This window comes from Pecten maximus, chromosome 12 (assembly GCF_902652985.1).
Source record: "Pecten maximus chromosome 12, xPecMax1.1, whole genome shotgun sequence".
In the NCBI taxonomy this organism is placed as follows: Eukaryota; Metazoa; Mollusca; class Bivalvia; order Pectinida; family Pectinidae; genus Pecten; species Pecten maximus.
Genome location: NC_047026.1, coordinates 6,045,964 through 6,055,495, shown reverse-complemented (window position 1 = coordinate 6,055,495; position 9,532 = coordinate 6,045,964). Strand labels below are relative to the sequence as shown.

The 9,532-nt window shown below is 38.4% G+C and overlaps 1 protein-coding gene across 3 annotated transcripts in view; it reads left to right on the top strand.

Annotated features, from left to right (window-relative positions):
• Window positions 1-563: 563 nt before the first annotated feature.
• Window positions 564-9,532, top strand: part of LOC117339403 — a 37,048-nt gene continuing 28,079 nt past the window's right edge. The window contains exon 1 of one of the 3 annotated variants that reach the window (XM_033900967.1): window positions 564-796. The gene's annotated coding sequence lies outside the window, so the exon portion shown is untranslated. Of the gene's footprint in view, window positions 797-1,003; window positions 1,416-1,466; window positions 1,485-9,532 lie in introns of those variants that run through there. The other 2 variants (XM_033900969.1, XM_033900970.1) reach the window with 2 other exon arrangements.

The following is a 9,532-nucleotide window of genomic DNA, read 5'->3' as shown; positions in this document are numbered from 1 at the left end:
GTCCGACTGACGTTGTGTCGCCTAGAGGACACCATAATTGAATCCTATTTGAGATTCAAACTCGGGTGTCGAGACGTATGGTTAGCTTAACCATACAAAAACGAACGCTACAGCAATTGAGTTGTCGTTATGGTGGTGAGCTTAAAGTCAGTTCGGTGAAATAAATCTAAACTTTATATGATTGATACGAAGGTAAATGACACACAGCGGTCATTTTCCATATCTACATAAGAAAAACATGTCGTTTTTTTTTGTATCGTAAAGCTGTTCAATATTTTCACTGATAATTTTGTCCCCGGAAGAGGGGCGTGTCCTGTTTAGGTCACAGGTGGCGACTAGTGTTAAGTATCGGTGTAAATTAACATAAATCTATTAAAATTTAAATCTTTGTCGAGTTTAAAACGAACCACAACATACAACCAACAATTGCTTCACCGGGTAAGTATTTAATAAGTGTAAGTGATTATCGCCTTGGTCGATTTTCACCTCCAGTTTCAATTACTACTGTGCTGTATGCGTATATAGGACCCCTCTCAAAGTGTGGTTTGTTTTCATTTGGGATACGATCGCGTTCCTCATGGCTGGCTGTGACTTACGTGAAGGGATGGGATCAGGTAGATAGGCAGGTATATAGTTTACCTGGGTCTGCTATCTCAATGTAGCCTTACCCAACACAATCTCCGGACTTCGTAATTTTGTGAAAAACTTATCTGTGATGTGGGCCTATATATGTAAACTCCATCTCGCAAGGACATGTTCCGCTACATGGGCGACAGTATACGTAGGAAGATTTCAGGTGAGTTATATTCTAGACTATGCTTTAACCTTACAAGGCGTATCGATGTTAAAACACCTGTCGAGTTGACTGAATTTTGTGAATGTCAATTACATACTTATATACGTTTATATATACCTATATATGGCGGTTTGCTTCTATTCGCGATCAGGTGTGAACTTGGGTGAATAGGATACATGCGGGAGTCGTAACTTGTTTTACATATATACAGGCGTACCATTCATGTACAGTAACATTTGATATATACATCGGTATTGTCAGCGATTTTAACTCTAACACACACACGTATAGATGTGCGTTATCACTACAGAGGAGGCGATCACTATAGCACGGCGGATCAATTTGGTTACATGTAACTTATAAGTGGTAGTTTATTTATACGAAGCTGTTTTCACCTGCACACGTGCTTTGTCAAATATCTACATGTACACACGTACACTAATGAGTCCGTGAGCCTCCCGGGCTGTGCATTGTTACGTTTGTGGATGTAGGCCGTTATAAGATTGACTTGTACCCCTGTCGACGGTCTCAGTGTGTGTTAAAGAGTTTGTACTTTAATACTTACTGGGATATATACGAGTTCTGTTTCGTGGACAACGTCACTGGGGTTTTTATCTGGGTAAGTACTACTCATCTATATGTTCACACTACCTTACTACAGCAGGTGGGTCGCACGTGAAGGCTACAGGTAAATATATACATTACATAGATACATGTAGCATACATGTACATTTTGCATGCACATTATATATATGTGAATATCTACATGGTATACAGGTATAAATGCGTTAAATAGGCAGGTATAATAAACAGGTATAAAGGAAAATCCTTTTGAATTAACAAAATTTCATAGTAAAGTAAAACGTGATTTAAGTTAAGTTCCTAAGCTAAGATTTCCCCCTCAAATCTAATAAAGCTTTCCTGTTGACAGTGTTAAGTTAAGGATTTCCCTTAAGTTTAGGAACGTTGATGACACAGGGTCCTTGTATATATAATTTAATTGAATACCAGGCGTGCCATTTTCTGGACGTGTATCGCGTGTCAATCAACAGATGTACATACATTTAAAGTTATGTATTATATACAGGGCATCCAGTTGACCCTTGACTTTTAGCAATTTCAGAAGTCAAATCACTAATTCTGAGAAATCTGAAGGGTCAAAACATATGTCAAATAGACATGTCCCTTCAAACCCAAGAGTCAGATCTCAATTTGGGGAGTCAAAAACATACCCTCAAGGGTCTACTGGATGCCCTGTATATACATGTAAAATATTTATGCACATAAATTATTTCTTTACTGCGCCTAACGCCTAATTATCTGTTAGGCCACTAAGTACAACAATTGTGGTTTACAAATAGAACACATCCATCATTCTTTAATGTATTCCTTGAAATTGATCGGCTGGCTATTGGTATAAATGTAAGGTAGACAGATATGGCTATTGTTATATATTAAGGAAATATTCTTCCCTCTCCTTATCTAGTTGTCTTTCCAAGAAATATGTACCCCTAATAAATTCCGAACCATGCTGGAATAAAATGCAAACCCTGACCCTCGGGACAGAGCAAAAAAACATCAAAAAATTTCTATGAATCAGATACTTGCTCCACCACCCCAACCCCCCCACCCCCAACCCCAAGCAAGCAAGCTTCCTAAGATTTGCACCTGGAGACATTCTGATTGATATAAAGATATATTGTTCATGTTATTGGATCGCTACTGACATGTAATGCGCGTGCATCAACTTCCAAACACGTGCGCCTGCTCTAACAATACTTGAGTTCTAATCAAAAGCTTAAGCTACCATACCATAAATTGTTTCAGATTTCGGTTTGGTAAGCAAACTTATTTTGCTAAAATGGAAATTGCTTATTTGAGAGTATTGAATAGAATCAATTCAAGGCTTTGACCCTGAAATGAACCGAAAACTGGAATCTCGTAAGGATCCATATCAAACTGAGTAAAAATTGAAACGATTTATCTTTATCGGAGACGATTTTCCATTAAACGTTTTTTAAAGTTCTGCAACGGTCGAACTGAGAGAATCCAGCTGTCGTTTAAACACTTAGAAACAAAGTGATCGATATGGTTTTGCTGGGATTGATACGAGAATGTGGGAGAATGAGATGAACTGCCCGAGCGCCATCGACTTGGTCCAATTTCGTGGTCTAGGTCAGCACGAGGTGGCATTTAAATGCCATTTTAAAGCCTTTTTGTCAATGACAAATCATCGCCTGGTGAAGGTCACCAACGATCACAAAAGATCACCAATTGCTAATCGATAATATTGATTTGATGGACTATATGAACATTTTAAGAAAACTGGTGTTTTAGCGGGATGTATTTACGAATAAGGGACTTACATATGACTGTTTCGTAAAGCATGTTGCATCGGGAAATAATTTTGTTCAATATTTGTATCACCGTGAAATTTATACACGTCCCAATATTGAAATAATATCTTCCTTTTTGTGTATGTTAGATTATAAACACTCAATTTCAGTTAATTCTTCATATTACAATGCTTTATTGTTTTATTATCCTTCCAGTCTTTGCTACTTCCGGTTTTAGATGTCCCTCCGTTTCCGGGACCGTCGTTGTTTATACACTGGCACTAAAACGTTTCGGTTCGTTTGTAGATATGTTTTTAATATTTCAATGTTTTAATGCTATTTTGTGCGTCTGTTCTCTATTTTGTATTTATATTTTCTTATATTGTTACGCATGTGACCTTCTTTCGCTGTTTTCGTCACTTCCGGTTCTCTAAATTGTGCAACTGGTCTTCAACTGATAGATGTATCGACATTTTTCTGGTATTTTAGCAAGTGACTTGATAGACATGATCACATGTCAGGGTTATAAGTTCGGCAACTAAAGTAGCTTCCATATATTGAAATGAAGACTGGCCACCAGCCCCTATGGTTTTTGTCAGAATTGTTCCACTAAATTCTAATACTAGATTATCTCCCCCTAGTTTGAGACTTAGAATCAGATATATTCTCGAGACTTAAACCATAAACCTCAATTCAATTCACAATTTTAATATTCTAGAGACTGGTAGCCAGTCTAGCTGAAATGTGAATGGTAGAAGTTCGGCAGCTACAGCTACTTCCACTATTATGTTGATTCTTGAGGGTTAGAAGTTCGGCAACTACATTTACTTCAATATGTCGATTTTTGAGGGTTAGAAGTTCGGCAACTACATCTACTTCAATATGTTGATGTGCGAGGGTTAAAAGCTAGGCAACTACATCCACTTCCATATATTGATTTGTGAAGGTTAGAAGTTCGGCAACTACATCTACTTCAATATGTTGATTTCTGAGGGTTAGAAGTTAGGCAACTACAGCTACTTTCCTATGTTGATCGTATTCCCTGCTGAGGATCAGTGCAACCTAAACGCTGTTTTATTGACTAGAGTATACACTGCTTGTATTGTACAGACCCAGACACGAGTGTCTGTGACAGAGCAAATATGCACCCTGTACTGACACATAAAACGGTGATGAACTTTGAATGATACACATATTCTCTGATGTATGATAATAACTTTGCCTACTGAAATGTCACCGTGACGTCATCAGATGGTTTTGCAGACTAACACCGCCATTTGATTTCGTAATTACCTAAATGCCAAAATTACCCAGTCGCTCTTACTGTTTGTGTTGTGACTGACTTGAAACGACCCGACATTTTGTGTAACTCAGAAGGTCCCTACCCCTTGCTTCACACGGTAGTCAGCCCGACAATAGATAACGACTGTTTATCATTAACACTGATGCACTCGGTAATTATTCCTTAATGTCACGTTTGACTCGGATTTCACTAATTATGTAAGAGGGGCGTATCAGAACATATATGACGTAACATCGACATATGTTTCTTAGTGTAGGCTCTAATACATACTGTCTAAAGTTCGATGGTAAACTAAATGGTATTTATTCGGAAACCCGCCATTTAGCTAGTCTCGCATTTCCCAGACTCCCGCCCTCGCTCTCTCGTTTGAGGCAGTCTCGAGCGAGGACGAGAGTCTGGGAATCATTTGAGGCAGTCTCGAGCGAGGACGAGAGTCTGGGAATCATTTGAGGCAGTCTCGAGCGAGGACGAGAGTCTGGGAATCATTTGAGGCAGTCTCGAGCGAGGACGAGAGACTGGGGAACGCGAGACTACCATTCAGCCGGTGTATATTTTGTGAGAGCGTTGTGAAATATTTTGATATGATGCTCATTTGCCGACAAATTAATAGTTAACAAACAAACAAACATAATTTTTTAAATGATAGTTCACATTATCAAAAATGACCTATTCTTTTTGGACTTGCATTGGCTGTATGGACATATTAGACGTATCATGGAACCTTAACTGGGGTAACATCCGGGTTCTGACAATCAGATCGTTACCGCTGTATAACATTGTCTCTGTCTCAATAAACGGACGTCCGGCACAAGAACGACCATTGTGTAAGGGTATATGTTCACTTCCGGCGTCTACCACTAAACTTGGTATTCGGAACGCCTCGTTGTGTAATGATACATTGCTAATATATCCGAATAATGGAGAGACTGATCTCAAACAGTTGCTTGCTGCTTCAGCCATTATGTTAGAAACTTGATGCGAAAATACATCAAAAGCTTATCACACAAATCCAATATGTAGATTATAGCCCTAATCCCCCGCCAGGGTCTCGTGAAGACCGGCGCCTGTCGGAAAACCATTGTTAATAATAAACTGGCTTAACGACCCTGTCTTTAATATCTAGGCACAGTTACGAGAGTATTGGTTAAGTCGAGTTATCAGTTTTGTTTCTGATAAAATCCCACATCGATTTACTGGACGGCGCGCAGGAATAATCGTCTGTAAATCACGCATAGACGAGAATTAAACGAGAGTTCCGGCGAGAAAAAGAGAATGATGTTTCGCCCCGGGTCCTAAGTTATACGCCACGGATGAAGTAAAAACACATCTTGATTAAGTAATAAATAGTTCCAGCACTAGATTCTTGATTTAAATAGTAAAATGCTTGTGTAGACTTTGGAAGCGTTGCAAGGTAATTGTCTGCGTAGTTTAAATACACGTAACCAATTAACACAATGAGATGGTTATTGTGTTTTCGTATGTAACAGGAGCGAGGCGGGTATACAAAGTGCTATTGTTGATCAAACAACACTGGTGCAGTCTTGTGCTACATTTGGCTTCAACAAACTTGCGCAGCTGGCTTTCTGAAACAACTGACATTCCAGGTCCCACGAAGTTCACTTTGTAAATATCGATGTCTAGTTCATATTAGCTGATGTGATTGATGTTCTCAAAGATCCGGAAAAGAACAGGTTTTGTAAGACTGTACCTATCTCGTACATTGTCTCGGAGTTTAAAACTACAAAGTGTATTTTTGTTCATTCTTACAATATTTACCAGACACTAAAAACACTTGAGTAGGTCAAACCGTCTGGTTTATGGCGCTGTTTCAACAAGACCACTTGCGCTATTCTTTCCTTTGAAACAATTAACAAACTGCGGAGGAAATACATTCTTGGGGTCCATCCATTCCAAAAATACCATTTTGTCTAAAAACGACACGTTTGTTCATTCTCAGTCTGTCAATTTTAGAAAGATGTCGTTCTATAATAGAAAACAAATGTGGCTATGAGAGAATGTTCAAAGGTAAGCGCGGAAATGCGTACCGAGGCGCATCCTGCAGAATGCTATAGTGTGCTCAGGCCCTAACATGCTCAGTCTGTGCTTAATACTTGACATGCGCATTCTGTGTTCAATACTTGACATGGACATTCTGTGCTCAATGCTTGACATGCGCATTATGTGGTCAATATTTGACATGCGCATTCCTTGCTCAATACTTGACATGCTCATTCTGTGCTCAATTTTTTGACATGCGCATTCTGTGCGTAATACTTGACATGCGCATTCTGTGTTCAATACTTGACATGCGCATTCTGTGCTCAATTCTTTGACATGCGCATTCTGTGCGCAATACTTTACATGCGCACTATGTGTTCAATGTTTTAACATGTGCATTCAGTTTTCAATGCTTTGACATTCACAATCTGTGCTCGGCGACATATGTTCTGTTCCATTTTGTTCCCCGTGAAAGGTATGGGTTACGTCAAATCACAAAAAAAGAATTGAGGATCAATTTGACACAAAATAGCACCGAGTATGACAAGTTAATGACTTGAATTGAAATGACTTGAAATGTGGAAAAGTAAAAAAAAAATCACCCTATTATTTTGTACTGACTGACTTCGAGAAATTCGTGAAAATAGATAAAATATTCCAAGAAACTACCTGCATGTTTAGTGGAGAGGGTTGTATTTTAACTGACACCATGTTACTTATCCACCTTGTGTAAGTAAACAATTTAATGCAGGTGCTCGCTCGTCCAAACAGAAATGTCACATTAAGGGCAAGCAACCCGAGAAGGTTTGAATTGCTTAAGAATTCTGTATGTACACTGCATTTAATTAATACTTCGACTAGCCATTTATATACACAAGCTTATACGTGTCACTAGACGCACACAAGTAAACGGAATCGAATCTGAAATTCAAATATTTGTCGAGTGTTAATGTCAATACCGGTGACCCATCACTTTAAATGTGATGAACTTAATGGTGCCTAAAATACCCAATCTTTCTAAAGACGTTATGTTGTAGCGATTCACGTGCTCGGCCCACTTTTACGTATCTATGTAAATATTTTAATACTTATATATATCTTTTTTATGTTCTTTAAAGAAGACATCAAACTATGTCCCCCCAGATCGAAGATGATACAGGACGCTTAGCAAACTACACTACGTAAAAGTGAGGCGAAAGGGGATTAGGAAATTGAATCGGGAGGGATATTCATTGAGAACTTATGAAATGTAAATGTACAGGGTAACTTGTTTTATGCTAAATATTAGATTTGTGTGTTTTTTTTTCCTGTAAATTTAATATCTTCCATTTTTGGCTTATTTAGGAGGTACACATTATGTAGATATTAGGTGGCACGCTATATGTACTTATTTGAGGAATTATCATAAACTTGTGTGTTTTCAGAAGTACATATGCATTTTGCTTATTTGAAGATAACTTATTTGTTTACACTTATTTAGTTTACTATGACAATATAAAACGTTATGGTTATTTTGTATTGTGATTATCACGCAGGTACTGATAACAAATATTGATTACAAATATCGTGTAACTTGTCTAGACCAGGGAAAACATGTTTAAATAGTAACGCCTCCATCAAAATTTGCTTACGGATTTATGGTATCGCGCAGTTAGTAGCTATCCGAAATCCTAAACCCAAAATGTTTTTGATCTCGTCAGAGTTCAACATAACCAGACCTTATGCCGCGATCAACCTGTCGGATTGAATGGGCCCCTGTTATAATTCGTATATGCCGGGTATTGGTCATCCGGAACTCCTCGTTTTTTTCCCCAAAATACACCCGAGGATGATCCGAATGGGGTATTGGCATATATATCTTACCTGTTGAGGTTATGGGGAGGTACAATGGAGTCGGCGTGTTTTGCATTAGGTTGATATACTGCCTGAGCGAGCCGCTTATCATTTAAAAATATTGACGTTATGATACGGGTATATCTACGGTATCCAGTTTAAGAACATTTAAATCCTTAACACAGTCCAACTATATAAGGCAGTCCTCGGCTTCCCTTAAAATCATATATCGTATATGTCCACCGGACCCTGGGGTCAGTATTGGGGTCAATGCATTATGACTTCCTCTTGGCCAAAAATACACATAAAGCTACTTATTCCTCTCACTAATATTATGTCCACTGGACCCTGGGGTCAGTATCGGGGTCAATGGATGATGACTTCCTTCCTGATCCAGAATACACTTAAAGCTACTAGTTCCACTTACTAATTTTAAGTCGAGGAGCTAAAGTATTATCTTTACGTCCGAAGTATAGATATTTGCATACTGATACTTCGCCTCAACAAACTTATAGTATCAGGTTTACTATGTATCTTGCAGGAACAAATGGAACGGACATATAACAAAAGTTACGTTTGTACTCGTCTTTTAACAAACAATATAGAACTGTTTAAAAGATGTAACGAAAACTTAAATAGCAAGCTTAAGGGCATTTAATTGGTATTTTCAGTGATATAACTGCATCACGTGTTCAGTGAGTCTCGTGATTATCCTATCAGAGATCGGAAGTTGACTTTCCGGTCATTATTAGAGAGGTTCCGAAAGGCCAGTTGATCGGGTCGTTCCACGAGCTTCCCTGTGGTTTGCTATAATGTGTATTTGCTGTTTTCGAATGTTTAGCATTCTCGTGTAGTTTTTATGACCTTTTGATCTATGTGTTGTATACTCAAAGCACGTGCCAATACGACAACGGGAATTAACCAATCAGCGCCTAAGACCAATATAAGCGCGGACATCGAGGAGAGTGAATATAGCAGGCGAAATGTAATGAACTTTTGAAGGATAACAAGAATTTTGAGAGGCGTTTGTCAGAAATATATAATTGCCTGCGAAAATCAGAAGGACGTCAAGGGCGCAAAATCACAAACATGATAGGCAATTTGGAATATGATCTGTCTATCATACTAATTTGGTACGGTAAATTCTACAATAGCAGTTCAGTTTTTACATTTCAGTTCGCATTCCGAACCCAATTCTAGCATTTTAGAACTTTTCTTTCAACTTCTATCGCAGCATCAGAACGCATAGCAAAATCTCGGCAAATT